We start from the raw sequence: 15,522 nt of genomic DNA on the forward strand, positions 1-15,522 counted from the left end.
GTAGCCCTACATACTGTACATATCTATCTACCGGAGTTACCCCGTACCCCTACATACTGTACATATCTATCTACCGGAGTTATCCCGTAGCCCTACATACTGTACATATCTATCTACCGGAGTTACCCCGTAGCCCTACATACTGTACATATCTATCTACCGGAGTTACCCCGTACCCCTACATACTGTACATATCTATCTACCGTAGTTACCCCGTACCCCTACATACTGTACATATCTATCTACCGGAGTTACCTCGTACCCCTACATACTGTACATATCTATCTACCGGAGTTACCTCGTACCCCTACATACTGTACATATCTATCTACCGGAGTTACCTCGTACCCCTACATACTGTACATATCGATCTACTGGAGTTACCCCGTACCCCTACATACTGTACATATCGATCTACTGGAGTTACCCCGTAGCCCTACATACTGTACATATCTATCTACCGGAGTTACCCCGTAGCCCTACATACTGTACATATCTATCTACCAGAGTTACCCCGTACCCCTACATACTGTACATATCTATCTACCTGAGTTACCCCGTACCCCTACATACTGTACATATCTACCTGAGTTACCCCGTACCCCTACATACTGTACATATCTACCTGAGTTACCCCGTACCTCTACATACTGTACATATCTATCTACCGGAGTTACCCCGTACCCCTACATACTGTACATATCTATCTACCGGAGTTAACCCGTACCCCTACATACTGTACATATCTATCTACCGGAGTTACCCCGTACCTCTACATACTGTACATATCTACCTGAGTTACCCCGTACCTCTACATACTGTACATATATACCTGAGTTACCCCGTACCCCTACATACTGTACATATCTATCTACCTGAGTTACCCCGTACCCCTACATACTGTACATATCTATCTACCGGAGTTACCCCGTGCCCCTACATACTGTATATTTCTACCAGAGTTACCTCTTACCCCTACATACTGTACATATCTATCTACCTGAGTTACCTTGTACCCCTACATACTGTACATATCTATCTACCTGAGTTACCTCGTACCCCTACATACTGTACATATCTACTGGAGTTACCTCGTACCCCTACATACTGTACATATCTACTGGAGTTACCCCGTACCACTACATACTGTACATATCTATCTACTGGAGTTACCCCGTACCCCTACATACTGTACATATCTATCTACCGGAGTTACCCCGTACCCCTACATACTGTACATATCTACTGGAGTTACCCCGTACCCCTACATACTGTACATATCTACTGGAGTTACCCCGTACCCCTACATACTGTACATATCTATCTACCGGAGTTACCCCGCACCCCCTACATACTGTACCCCCCACCCCTACATACTGTACATATCTATCTACCGGAGTTACCCCGTACCCTACATACTGTACATATCTATCTACCGGAGTTACCCCGTACCCCTACATACTGTACATATCTATCTACCTGAGTTACCTCGTACCCCTACATACTGTACATATCTATCTACCTGAGTTACCTCTTACCCCTACATACTGTACATATCTATCTACCTGAGTTACCTCTTACCCCTACATACTGTACATATCTACTGGAGTTACCCCGTACCCCTACATACTGTACATATCTATCTACCTGAGTTACCCCTTACCCCTACATACTGTACATATCTATCTACTGGAGTTACCCCGTACTCTACATACTGTACATATCTATCTACCGGAGTTACCCCGCACCCCTACATACTGTACATATCTATCTACCGGAGTTACCCCGTACCCCTACATACTGTACATACATACTGTACATATCTATCTACCGGAGTTACCCCGTACCCCTACATACTGTACATATCTACCGGAGTTACCCCGTACCCCTACATACTGTACATATCTATCTACCGGAGTTACCCCGTACCCCTACATACTGTACATATCTATCTACCAGAGTTACATTTACATTTACATTTAAGTCATTTAGCAGACGCTCTTATCCAGAGCGACTTACAAATTGGTGCTTTCACCTTATGACATCCAGTGGAACAGCCACTTTACAATAGTGCATCTAGGTCTTTTAAGGGGGGGTGAGAAGGATTACTTTATCCTATCCTAGGTATTCCTTAAAGAGGTGGGGTTTCAGGTGTCTCCGGAAGGTGGTGATTGACTCCGCTGTCCTGGCGTCGTGAGGGAGTTTGTTCCACCATTGGGGGGCCAGAGCAGCGAACAGTTTTGACTGGGCTGAGCGGGAACTGTACTTCCTCAGTGGTAGGGAGGCGAGCAGGCCAGAGGTGGATGAACGCAGTGCCCTTGTTTGGGTGTAGGGCCTGATCAGAGCCTGGAGGTACTGAGGTGCCGTTCCCCTCACAGCTCCGTAGGCAAGCACCATGGTCTTGTAGCGGATGCGAGCTTCAACTGGAAGCCAGTGGAGAGAGCGGAGGAGCGGGGTGACGTGAGAGAACTTGGGAAGGTTGAACACCAGACGGGCTGCGGCGTTCTGGATGAGTTGTAGGGGTTTAATGGCACAGGCAGGGAGCCCAGCCAACAGCGAGTTGCAGTAATCCAGACGGGAGATGACAAGTGCCTGGATTAGGACCTGCGCCGCTTCCTGTGTGAGGCAGGGTCGTACTCTGCGGATGTTGTAGAGCATGAACCTACAGGAACGGGCCACCGCCTTGATGTTATTTGAGAACGACAGGGTGTTGTCCAGGATCACGCCAAGGTTCTTAGCGCTCTGGGACGAGGACACAATGGAGTTGTCAACCGTGATGGCGAGATCATGGAACGGGCAGTCCTTCCCGGGAGGAAGAGCAGCTCCGTCTTGCCGAGGTTCAGCTTGAGGTGATGATCCGTCATCCACACTGATATGTCTGCCAGACATGCAGAGATGCGATTCGCCACCTGGTCGTCAGAAGGGGAAAGGAGAAGATTAATTGTGTGTCGTCTGCATAGCAATGATAGGAGAGACCATGTGAGGTTATGACAGAGCCAAGTGACTTGGTGTATAGCGAGAATAGGAGAGGGCCTAGAACAGAGCCCTGGGGGACACCAGTGGTGAGAGCACGTGGTGAGGAGACGGATTCTCGCCACGCCACCTGGTAGGAGCGACCTGTCAGGTAGGACGCAATCCAAGCGTGGGCCGCGCCGGAGATGCCCAACTCGGAGAGGGTGGAGAGGAGGATCTGATGGTTCACAGTATCGAAGGCAGCCGATAGGTCTAGAAGGATGAGAGCAGAGGAGAGAGAGTTAGCTTTAGCAGTGCGGAGCGCCTCCGTGATACAGAGAAGAGCAGTCTCAGTTGAATGACTAGTCTTGAAACCTGACTGATTTGGATCAAGAAGGTCATTCTGAGAGAGATATCGGGAGAGCTGGCCAAGGACGGCACGTTCAAGAGTTTTGGAGAGAAAAGAAAGAAGGGATACTGGTCTGTAGTTGTTGACATCGGAGGGATCGAGTGTAGGTTTTTTTCAGAAGGGGTGCAACTCTCGCTCTCTTGAAGACGGGAGGGACGTAGCCAGCGGTCAGGGATGAGTTGATGAGCGAGGTGAGGTAAGGGAGAAGGTCACCGGAGATGGTCTGGAGAAGAGAGGAGGGGATAGGGTCAAGCGGGCAGGTTGTTGGGCGGCCGGCCGTCACAAGACGCGAGATGTCATCTGGAGAGAGAGAGGGAGAAAGAGGTCAGAGCACAGGGTAGGGCAGTGTGAGCAGAACCAGCGGTGTCGTTTGACGAGCAAACGAGGATCGGATGTCGTCGACCTTCTTTTCAAAATGGTTGACGAAGTCATCTGCAGAGAGGGAGGAGGGGGGGGAGGGGGAGGAGGATTCAAGAGGGAGGAGAAGGTGGCAAAGAGCTTCCTAGGGTTAGAGGCAGATGCTTGGAATTTAGAGTGGTAGAAAGTGGCTTTAGCAGCAGAGACAGAGGAGGAAAATGTAGAGAGGAGGGAGTGAAAGGATGCCAGGTCCGCAGGGAGGCGAGTTTTCCTCCATTTCCGCTCGGCTGCCCTGGCTGCCCGGAGCCCTGTTCTGAGTTACCCCGTATCTCTACATACTGTACATATCTATCTACCGGAGTTACCCCTTACCCCTACATACTGTACATATCTATCTACCTGAGTTACCTCGTACCCCTACATACTGTACATATCTACTGGAGTTACCCCGTACCCCTACATACTGTACATATCTACTGGAGTTACACCGTACCACTACATACTGTACATATCTATCTACCGGAGTTACCCCGTACCCCTACATACTGTACATATCTACCGGAGTTACCCCGTACCCCTACATACTGTACATATCTACTGGAGTTACCTCGTACCCCTACATACTGTACATATCTACCGGAGTTACCTCGTACCCCTACATACTGTACATATCTACCTGAGTTACCCCGTACCACTACATACTGTACATATCTACCGGAGTTACCCCGTACCCCTACATACTGTACATATCTATCTACCGGAGTTACCCCGTACCCCTACATACTGTACATATCTATCTACTGGAGTTACCCCGTACCCCTACATACTGTACATATCTACCGGAGTTACCCCGTACCCCTACATACTGTACATATCTATCTACCGGAGTTACCCCGTACCCCTACATACTGTACATATCTACCGGAGTTACCCCGTACCCCTACATACTGTACATATCTATCTACCGGAGTTACCCCGTACCCCTACATACTGTACATATCTATCTACCGGAGTTACCCCTTACCCCTACATACTGTACATATCTATCTACCGGAGTTACCCCGTACCCCTACATACTGTACATATCTACCGGAGTTACCCCGTACCCCTACATACTGTACATATCTACTGGAGTTACCCCGTACCTCTACATACTGTACATATCTATCTACCTGAGTTCCCCGTACCCCTACATACTGTACATATCTATCTACCGGAGTTACCCCGTACCCCTACATACTGTACATATCTATCTACCGGAGTTACCCCGTACCCCTACATACTGTACATATCTATCTACCTGAGTTACCCCGTACCCCTACATACTGTACATATCTATCTACCTGAGTTACCTCGTACCCCTACATACTGTACATATCTACCAGAGTTACCCCGTACCCCTAAATACTGTACATATCTATCTACCGAAGTTACCCCGTAGCCCTACATACTGTACATATCTACTGGAGTTACCCCGTACCCCTACATACTGTACATATCGATCTACTGGAGTTACCCCGTACCACTACATACTGTACATATCTACCGGAGTTACCCCGTACCTCTACATACTGTACATATCTACTGGAGTTACCTCGTACCCCTACATACTGTACATATCTACCGGAGTTACCCCGTACCCCTACATACTGTACATATCTACTGGAGTTACCCCGTACCCCTACATACTGTACATATCTACCCGAGTTACCCCGTACCCCTACATACTGTACATATCTACCTGAGTTACCCCGTACCCCTACATACTGTACATATCTACCTGAGTTACCCCGTACCCCTACATACTGTACATATCTACCTGAGTTACCCCGTACCCCTACATACTGTACATATCTATCTACCGGAGTTACCCCGTACCCCTACATACTGTACATATCTATCTACCGGAGTTACCCCGTACCCCTACATACTGTACATATCTATCTACCGGAGTGACGGACAACGCAATGCATAAACGTAAATACACAACTTGAAGCAACCACATATCTATCTATGGAGCACATTCTGATAAGCCAGGTAGGAGTCAAGCCTCGACACACCTAAAACTCATTTATTTACGACTGGCTACCTCCAGCTCTTGTGCTCATAATTCCCGCAGTGAAAATGGCAAAAATATTTCTGACACACCCCTGCACCTTTGTCGCTACCGCTAGCACTAAGTTGTACCATTACGTTAGGTTTGTTAAATAGAGCCCACAGTCAGTTCAAGGGGAGACGTGAGGTAGAGACGATTAAGTGAAATCAGCTTTGAAATCAGCATATTTTGCATTATGGTTTGCATATTATCACAAACAAAGTACTAGGGGAGTGAATTGATGTTATCTTTAGCTGTAAACGTGCAAGGAAAGTACTGTAAGCCTACAAAGCTGGAAGCTGATGGTAATCTTCTCACATTGTAGCTAGTGCGTTCTAGGCTAGCCTGTATGGACATTGTTTTGTTAACACAAATTAAGTTGAAACATTTCTACATGCCGTGTTCCATTATTTAAGTGTATTAACTTCTGTGCAGCATGAGTGGGGAGCAAACATGATTTAGCCCAGACTCCCGGGACAGGCTAGAGCTAGTAACAAAAAGTATGGAACCGTTTTTCATGTTTTAGTACTGAAAAGTCCAGATGTTTCGGTACATGGCTGAGATGCCACCCTGTATCCTCCAAACTGGTTAAATATAGCTGTGATCAGAACAGGCTAGAGCCCAACACCCTGCAGGGCTCAAAGGTGATATTCTGCTGCCTCAGCAATACACCTCTTCTATTCATCCCCTGCTCCTTCTCCTCCTTGGGTTCCAGGGGAGATGACAATGGCAGATATAATTACAGGATGACAAACGACCAGGAGGGAGAGGAGAGGGGGAGGGGAGGAAGAGGGGTAGAAGCAGAGGATTGTGTGAATGAGGGGACAATGGCTGCTGGGAGGGATCAGGCTGGGATTTAATGACGGCTGTAGTTATGCAGATCTGTCGCTGTAATTATTCAGCGTTTGTGACTGATCAAGGCTGTGTGTGAAGCGAACCCAAAATTACTGTCACCCTCTCCCAGCAACCAGCTGGCAAGTCCCAATTGATAGAGGACACTTCATAATCTCAGTGGCAGAATTTAGCTCTGAGCGGGGTCTGGGAGGGTGAGAGGAGGGATCAGCAGATATAGTCAGGAAGATGCAGTGTTTTAGCAAGAGAGAGGTGGAAAGAGAGGGGGAGGGTAAAATACAGTGGGTCCTTAGATGCACCCTATAATTACTGTTGTGTGATTGTGTTTTTGTATGAATATAGACATTGCGGTTTGATATCATAAAGCTAATGTGAGATGGAAGTTGAATGCAGTGAGGGAGTGGTGTTGTGTGCCTGTTCCAATCTAGGACTAGCCGAGGTGTGGTGCTGCCGTAACCCTGGCGGTGTCTGTGCATCCCAAATGACATCCTATTCCCAATATAGTGCAATGGGTCCAATTGGGTCTATGGGCACTAAAAAGGAAAGGGGGTGCCATTTAGGTAGCAGTCCATGTGTGTGTCTGTGAGTCGACCTCTGGGTGTGGGGGACAGATTGGTGCTAAAGGCTGGAGCATCTGATGCTTGGGAGGCAGCGCTCCTCTGATTGCAGAGGTTATAAATAGTGCCCCCAACGCTGGTAGGGAATCAAAGTAGCTGTGTCCCGGGGCCGATGACAGCACTGGAGCGTGCCGGGAGCACAAAGGATCATTTGTGTGGCATGGCGATTTGCAAACTCAAAATTACTGGCTTAAAAATCCCATTCATCCCCCTCGTACTTCTCTCAACAGTGAAATAGGTGTAATAAACCTGTACACAATACAAGGCACTCCATATAGTGTAAGACCAAAAGCATTATGTAAACAGTTTTTTTTCTGTGGGGAAAACAAGTATGTTGCATTTAGTCAGTCAGTACAGTACATGACTAGAATGCAAAATTACCACTCCATCACTTCTTAGAAGCCCCTCCCTCTGTGTGAGAGGCAGTGGTGTTAGAGGTTCCAGTTCACAGATCTCCACGTGTCAGACACCAAGGAGGGCCTAATGTGCTCTCTGTTCTGCCTTCCCCAGCGGCTACCTGTCGCCATCCCCTCCCTCCTCTCCTCTCCTCCCAGCTGACAGATGGCCTGGAGAGACCCAAATGAGAAAAGTCCCCAAGCGTGAAAAGCACAGACCCTTCGAACATTAAAATGATCCTCCAATTGTGCTGCTCCGTTACTCTCTACCTATTTTCTTTCTTTCTCACCCTCTCTCTCTCTCTCTCTCTCTCTCTCTCCCCCTCTCTCTATCTGTTACTTAATTAGGGTCCCTTTATAAACTTGGTGGGAAGGGAAGGCAGTAATAATGATCTGAGCTCTCCTGTGGTGTTCCACCCACACACACTGCCTGATGAGGCTTTGCAGAGAGGAATGGAAACCAAGGGAAGATGACTTGGAAAATGTAACACACTAATGAAAGCCATAACGATTTTTTAAAAACTGTACTTTTCATGTCCTTACACTCAAGGGTAAAGCAGAAGCCTTTTGACCCTTCTTACTGGGAAGGCTGGTTTTACCATATACTGTAGCAGACAGCAGGTTACACTGCACAGTGTGGTACGGTAAATTCTGCAGTCTCATTTCAGAGCTCTCTCCCTCCACTGCTCTGCAATGGGACACAGGGGGAAAGACAAGACTTTAATCACCCTTGTAGAGTGACTTGTAATCACTCTTGTATCAGCTCCTGACATGCACTCTGCAGACTGTACTGTGTGTTGTAGCTAGCTAACCAGTGGTGTGGGCCTGTACCTGCTCTTTCTGACAGGTGGCCTGGTATAAGGACTTGCTGTACTTTCAGTGTCTCCTATCAGAAACGGAACAATGAATCATTTGACCCCTGGGACATCAGAAACCCCTGGGACATCAGAAACCCCAGGGACATCAGAAACCCCAGGGACATCAGAAACCCCAGGGACATCAGAAACCCCTGGGGGACATCAGAAACCCCTGGGGGACATCAGAAACCCCTGGGGGACATCAGAAACCCCTGGGGGACATCAGAAACCCCTGGGGGACATCAGAAACCCCTGGGGGACATCAGAAACCCCTGGGACATCAGAAACCCCTGGGACATCAGAAAAACCCTGGGACATCAGAAACCCCAGGGACATCAGAAACCCCTGGGACATGCCCTTAGCTTTATTGTGATTTAGAGATTGCCTATAGACGTGTTGTTTTTAACCCCTGGATTATGAATCAGTCACCTGAGATGGTGCGCTCACTGGAGTTTCAGCACAGAGGCACAGCTGGCAGCGGTGCTGGGTGATATTGGCTCGACATGATATTTACTAAACTTTTGCAAGGTTGCAGGTGTAGAGTGTTGTTTTAATGGTGATTTAGAGATCTGTGGTTGTGTCGGGTCAGAGTAGAGCTGTGGTCACTATGGGTCATCCCAATGGGGCAGTGGTCAGTGTAGAGAGATGTGGAGACTGATGTTCTGCTTTTTATTGGGTCTGTGGTTAAGACATTGAGCAGCAGTGTTTGTTTAGTAAATGTAATGTCTAGTGTTGTGTTGGTCCCGTGGAACATGTACAGAGTAGAGGTCGACCGATTATGATTTTTTTTTAACGCCGATATTGGAGGACCAAAAAAGCCGATGCTGATTAAAAAAATTAATACATTTTATATATATATATTTTACATTTTTTATTTATTTGTAATAACGACAATACTGAATGAACACTTATTTTAACTTAATATAATACATCAATAAAAATCTATTTAGCCTCAAATAAATAATGAAACATTTTCAATTTGGTTTAAATAATGCAAAAACAAAGTGTTGGGGAAGTAAAAGTGCAATATGTGCCATGTAAAAAAGCCAACGTTTGAGTTCCTTGCTCAGAACATGAGAACATATGAAAGTTGGTGGTTCCTTTTAACACGAGTCTTCTATATTCCAAGGTAAGAGGTTTTAGGTTGTGGTTAATATAGTATTTATAGGACTATTTCTCTCTATACCACTTGTATTTCATATACCTTTGACTATTGGATGTTCTTATAGGCACTATAGTATTGCCAGTGTAACAGTATAGCTTCCGTCCCTCTCCTCACCCCTACCTGGGCTCGAACCAGGAACACATCAACAACAGCCACACTCGAAGCAGCGTTACCCATCGCTCCACAAAAGCCGCGGCCCTTGCAGAGGAAGGGGAATAACTACTCCAAGTCTCAGAGCGAGTGACGTTTGAAACGCTATTAGCGCACACCCAGCTAACTAGCTAGCCATTTCACATTGGTTACACCAGCCATTAGGCTGATAGGCTTGAAGTCATAAACAGCGCTGTGCTTGCGAAGAGCTGCTGGCAAAATGCACGAAAGTGCTGTTTGAATGAATGCTTACGAGCCTGCTGCTGCCTACCATTGCTCAATCAGACTGCTCTATCAAATCATAGACTTAATTATAACATAATAACACACAGAAATACATTAATATGGTCGAATCCGGAAACTATCATTTCGAAAACAAAACGTTTATTATTTCAGTGAAATACGGAACTGTTTGGTATTTTATCTAACGAGTGGCATCCCTAAGTCTAAATATTCTTGTTACACTGCACAACCTTCAATGTTATGTCATAATTACGTAGAATTCTGGCAAATTAGTTCGCAATGAGTCAGGCAGCCCAAACTGTTGCATATACCCTGACTCTGCGTGCAATGAACGCAAGAGAAATGACACAATTTCACCTGGTTAATATTGGCTGCTAACCTGGATTTATTTTAGGATTTGCCCCAAACATAACGCATTGTATTCAGGACATAAAGTGAATTACTTTTTCACTTTTTTTTCTTGTATTAATTTACTGCCTTATTGCAAACAGGATGCATGTTTTGGAATATAGACCTTATAGATAATTGTATCTGTGGGGTACAGAGATGAAGTAGTCATTCAAAAATGAATGTTAAGCAAATGTTTACTCCTGAACTTATTTAGACTTGCCATGACAAAGGGGTTTAAAACATATTGACTCAAGACATTTCAGCTTTTCATTTATAATTCATTTGTAAAAAAAAAAAAATAAAGAAAAAAAGAGAGAAAAAAGAAAGAAGTCAAACATAATTCCACTTGGACATTATGGGCTATGTGACACAACATCCAACTTTAATCCATTTTAAATTCAGGCTGTAAAACAACAAAATGTGGAAAAATTCAAGTGGTGTTAATACGTTCTGAAGGAACTCTATATAATGGTGTGTAAAGATAATATGGACAGTATATGAATAAAATGATATGTGTACAGCAGTAGTTCTATAGGATGTGCCATGACTAGAATACAGTATATACATATAAAGTTGGTAAAGGAGTATGTAAAAATGATCAAGGTGACCATTGTTAAACGACTCTATGTACATAGGCCAAAGAAGTCTCTTAAAAGGTGCAGGGTAGAGTACCGGGTGGTAGCCGGCTAGTAACAGTGACTAAGTTTCAGGGAAGGGTACTGGGCGGAGGCCAGCTAGCGGTGGCTGTTTAACAGTCTGATGGCCTGGAGATAGAAGCTGTTTATCAGTCTCTCGGTCTCAGCTTTCTACTGTCTCCTTCTTTTAGATGGTAGCGGGGTGAACAGACCGTGGCTCAGGTGGATGAGGCCCTTCCCTACCATGTAAGCAGTCTATGGACAAGATAGAATTCCATGCTTTGGTTTTGCTGTCCACTGTTTCAAATGCTAACCTTTTAGCTTTTAGTATGTATATTAGTATTTTCACGATTCATGTACAAATCATCCTAAAGTATCAAAACATTTATTGTGTAACTGATTTGGGTATGAAGCGTGGAAATGCTCATTTAGGTACCGCTGACTTGCATTGGATTTGTGCCACTAATGCTAAAAAGTTAGCATTTGAAACAGTGGCCAGCTAAACAAAACTAAGCATGGGTTTATTTTATCCCTTGTCCATACACGGCCTACAGGGAAACATATACGTAATTTTATCATTTGGGTGAACTATGCCTTTAAAATAAATCACCTACTAGCAGGAACAGTGTCAGCTAGTGGTCAGAACCTGGTAAAATCAGGATGTAGGATAGGACATAAACCTAACAACTTCAATCAAATCAAATGTATTTATATAGCCCTTCTTACATCAGCTGATATCTCAAAGTGCTGTACAGAAACCCAGCCTAAAACCCCAAACAGCAAGCAATGCAGGTGTAGAAGCATGGTCCTGGCTGGCACATGCCTATCTCTGCCAAGGCACACCTGGTCTGCCAGTCACAATGCCAGCTGTTAAAACAAGTCTGTTAACCTCTTACCTCTACCTGGGACGCTTGCGTCCCAACTAGAGCTCTGGAAATGCAAATGCGCTACGCTAAATGCTAATAGTATTAGTTAAAACTCAAAAGTTCATTAAAATACACATGCAGGGTATCAAATTAAAGCTACACTCGTTGTGAATCCAGGCAACAAGTCAGATTTTTAAAATGCTTTTCGGCGACAGCATGAGAAGCTATTATCTGATAGCATGCACCAATACACTACAACAGAAAAGCACAGCAGGGGACGTAAACAAAATAATTAGCATTTCGGCGTTACACAAACCGCACAATAAAATAGAAAACAGTCATTACCTTTCACCATCTTCTTTGTTGGCACTCCTAGATGTCCCTTAAACACTATTGGGTCTTTATTTTGATTAAATCGGGCCATATAAAGCCAAGATATCGTTATATGTAGACTGTGTGATAAACGAAAAAAACAGCGATTTCACAACGTAACGTCATTTTTTAAAATTCAAAAAGTAGACAATAAACTTTCACAAAACACTTCGAAATACGTTTGTAATGCTACTTTAGGTATTAGTAAACGTTAATAAGCAATAAAAATCATCCGTAGGCGATGTAGATATCATTAGCTGTCGTCTTGGAAAAAATTTCAGGAGAGAGCTCTTCCGGAATGATCTGGGCAGAGACCGGAGGTAAGCGGTGCCCCTCTTTCGGTTCAACCAAGAATCAAAGATGATTAAATTCACAAGAAACTCGACAACATGGGGATGCTGTGGGAGTTGAATGCTCGGTCTTATCTAATTCGGCTCACTGTTAACAATTGCGGTAGTGGCGCAAGGATATTTATTTCCATTTTCTGTGATCAGGTTTTCCTGCGCTTTCCGATGTAACGCACGTTATGTAATAGCCACAGTCGTGATTTAACCAGTTTTAAAAACGTCCGAGGGTTTCCTATACACACATTCTAACCATATGAACGTACTATATTCCTGGCATGAGTAGCAGGGCGCTGAAATGTTGCGCGATTTTTAACAAAATGTTCAAAAAAGTAGAGGGTCGACTGAAGAGGTTAAAGAGGAAGGAAAACAGTGTCTGAGAGAGCTTTCATTTCCCTTAGAGAGGAGCTAAGCTCTGACAATCGATACCAGAGTCATTGACCACAGGATTATGGGACTCCTCAAAGTAAGGTGACTCACACAACTACACACAGTTTACAGTAGGCTGTATAATGCAAAGCTCCCCTCCCTTCTGTACATTCCTCAACCCTTCACATATGCTCTGTGCTGGAGAGAGTAGGAACCTTCCCCCCTCTCCTCTGGAACCCCCGCCCACCAGCCCAGGTATCAGTAGTGCAGAACCAGTGTGTCCCCCGTGCTGTTTATTACACCCACAGATAAAGCATTCGTCATAGGAAGAGGGAGGGAGAGAGAGAGAAGACAGGGAGAGCAAAGGGGAGATAAAGAGGCAATATTCCCTTGTCGTTGACACGCACATGTCTGTGTCACAGCACCATTACTGCTGAGCTGTAGGTACGTCACTGTCACACACACACACACACGTAAATGAGCTATTTCATCATAAATCTTGTTCTGGAGGCTGCTCTGCAGTGGTCACTAGCTGTCACAGCCACAAAGTCATAAAATCATCAAACCTAACCTTAACCACACTGCTAACCCTAATGCCTAACCTTAACCTTAAATAAAATACCAAAAAGTGCATTTTTGTTTTCATTAATGTTTACAATATAGCCAATTTAGACTTTGCAGCTGTTTAAGGGGAAAACTCTCAGTTCTGCCTCCAGGACAAGACTCATGACAATAAACGTCAGCCTGCCACACACACACACAGCTTTGTTTTTGTGAAATTTCAGGACTTTTTGGAGTATAAAAATATTGATCATTAGAAATTATATTTTCCCTAACCCTAACAACACCCTTACCCCCAAATATAACCTTAACCCCCAAAAACCTAACACTAACCTTAAACCTAACCCTAACCTTAAACCAAAACCTAACCCTAACCTTAACCCCAGAACCTAACCCTAACTATTAGGCTTAAAATAGCATTTTAACAAATTCAGGACCTCTAAAAAGTTATTTTCCTACCTTTTCAGGACATTCGGGTGAAATGTTAGGATATTGATAATCAGTGGTGGAAAAAGTACCCAACTATCATACTTGGGTAAAGGTAAAGATACCTTAATAGAAAATGACTGAAGTAAAAGTCACCCAGTAAAATCCTACTTGAGTAAAAGTATAAAAGTATTTGGTTTAAAATATACTTAAGTATCAAAAGTATGAATAATTTCTAATTCCTTATAATAAGCCAACCAGGCAGCTCCATTTCCTTTTCTTTATTTACTGAAAGCCAGGGTCACACTCCAACATTCAGACATCATTTACAAACGAAGCATGTGTGTTTAGTGAGTCCTCCAGATCAGAGGCAGTAGGGATGACCAGAGATGTTCGGTTGATAAGTGTGTGAATTTGACCATTTTCCTGTCTTTCTAAGCATTCAAAATGTATCGAGTACTTTTGAATGTCAAGGAAAATGTATGGAGTAAAAAGTATAATATTTTCTTAAGGAATGTAGTGAAGTAAAACTAGTCAAAGTATAAATAGTATAGTAAAATACAGATACCCCAAAAAAACTACTTAGATACCTTAGTACCTTTTAAAGTATTTTTACTTATGTACTTTACACCACTGCTGATAATGTAGGAAAGCAAGTACACACACACACACACACACACACACACACACACACACACACACACACACATCAGTCCAAGTTCAGGCTTGTCAGTGTATTGAGAGAGTAGTGATATGAGTCGAGACAGACAGTCTTATGAAAGGCATGCTACTGGAGAGGAGGCATATTGCTGTTGGAGGATCACAAACTGTATCTGTGTGTTACAGCCGCAGGCTTCTTGGGCTGGGACACTGCCTCTCTCTTGCGCAGTAAGTCAGGGCTTAGGGCACTGACATCTCTCTGCCTTTCTTTTTATATGCTTGGCCTACTTCAAAGGGCACACACACACTCACTTTCACAAACACAAAGCTCAGCCTGTACTCTTTGTTGGTAGGAGCTCATGCTCCATCTGGTCCATTAAAAGGACTGGGGACTGGATATCATGACCAGTGGGGGTGTGGGGCTGGGCGGTGAGGTGTTAATGGTGCCTGTAGGGGGTAAACAGTCTGAGCCTCTCTCTGCTGTGGTGTTTGTTTGAGGAGAGGAGATCTCAGACCTGGGGTCAATGTGTCTCCATGTGTATCTGCCTAATGGGGCTCACTCTCCACATCTGGTCCTGGACTAGCTCTGGCTGCTGGGTGGGGGAGAAACTCTCAGATCTTCCCCTCTCCCCCTTTCTTCAACGGCCATCTACAGCGGCAACGGAGCAAATGAAAGGAAAATAGAATTAAGATGGAGCCAGGCTGAGGAAGAGAGGAGCTCAGGGCTTCCCAAGCATCTGTGTTTCTGTGTGCGAGTGACTGTGTGTGTGATAAAGAATGTGTGCCTCTGCGTGTCTGCCACCAGTA

General features: G+C 44.7%; 1 protein-coding gene across 2 annotated transcripts in view; it reads left to right on the top strand.

The window, feature by feature from the left end:
- Positions 1 to 15,522, top strand: part of LOC115134293 (guanine nucleotide-binding protein G(o) subunit alpha) — a 143,161-nt gene that overhangs the window by 25,956 nt on the left and 101,683 nt on the right. The window lies entirely within an intron of this gene.

This window comes from Oncorhynchus nerka, linkage group LG9a, assembly GCF_034236695.1.
Source record: "Oncorhynchus nerka isolate Pitt River linkage group LG9a, Oner_Uvic_2.0, whole genome shotgun sequence".
NCBI lineage: Eukaryota > Metazoa > Chordata > Actinopteri > Salmoniformes > Salmonidae > Oncorhynchus > Oncorhynchus nerka.